Source organism: Balaenoptera musculus, chromosome 6 (assembly GCF_009873245.2).
Source record: "Balaenoptera musculus isolate JJ_BM4_2016_0621 chromosome 6, mBalMus1.pri.v3, whole genome shotgun sequence".
Lineage (NCBI taxonomy): Eukaryota > Metazoa > Chordata > Mammalia > Artiodactyla > Balaenopteridae > Balaenoptera > Balaenoptera musculus.
The window spans coordinates 22,728,977-22,729,772 of NC_045790.1; the positions used below are offsets into that span (position 1 = coordinate 22,728,977).

General features: G+C 40.2%; 1 non-coding gene across 1 annotated transcript; it reads right to left on the reverse strand.

The window, feature by feature from the left end:
- Positions 1-285: 285 nt before the first annotated feature.
- Positions 286-391, reverse strand: LOC118897639. Its single transcript, XR_005020523.1, has one exon. It is a non-coding gene; the product is annotated as a U6 spliceosomal RNA (small nuclear RNA).
- Between the last annotated feature and the right edge of the window lie 405 nt (positions 392-796).

Consider the following 796-nt stretch of genomic DNA (forward strand, 5'->3'; position numbering starts at 1 on the left):
TTATTTTATATTGGAGTATCATTTTTTAACAATGTTGTGTTAGTTTCAGGTGTACAGCAAAGTGACTCAGTTATACATATACATGTATCTATTCTTTTTCAAATTATTTTCTCATTTAGGTTATTACAGAGTATTGAGCCTAGCTCCCTGTGCTATAAAATAGGTCCTTGTTGTTTATCTATTTTAAATATAGCAGTGTGTACGTGTCAATCCCAAACTCCCAATCTATCCCTCCCTCTCACCCTTCCCCCCTGGTAACCATAAATTCGTCTCTAAGTCTGTGAGAAAAATATGGAACGCTTCACGGATTTGCATGTTATCCTTGCCCAGGGGCCATGTTAATCTTCTCTATATGGTTCCAATTTTAGTATATATGCTGCCAAAGTGACACCAAAGGAAATGATGCTTGAGATGGTCAGGAGGAGTGAGTATTAACTGTGGGGTTGATAGATTCTTCAGGGGAAACACCATCCACAAAGCTTCATGGTGAAGAAGGCATGAACAATTGGGGAAAAGGCTGTGTGGCTGTGGGAGGGAAGGATGGAGGGAAAGCACCGGATGAGGTTGGAGATCCAGGTATGGTCCTGGTCATCCAGGACCTTAGAGACTGTGGAAAGATGTTGGTGCTTATCCCAAGATCAATGAGAAACAAGTAATGAGATTTAATAATGTGTGTGTGTGCACACATGGGCGTGCACACAGAAGAGGCAGATAAAATTATTAGATTTGTGTTATGAAAAGAGAACTCTGGCTTCAGTCTGAAGAAAATAAAAGAGTTCAGTTGGTATGAGGAATC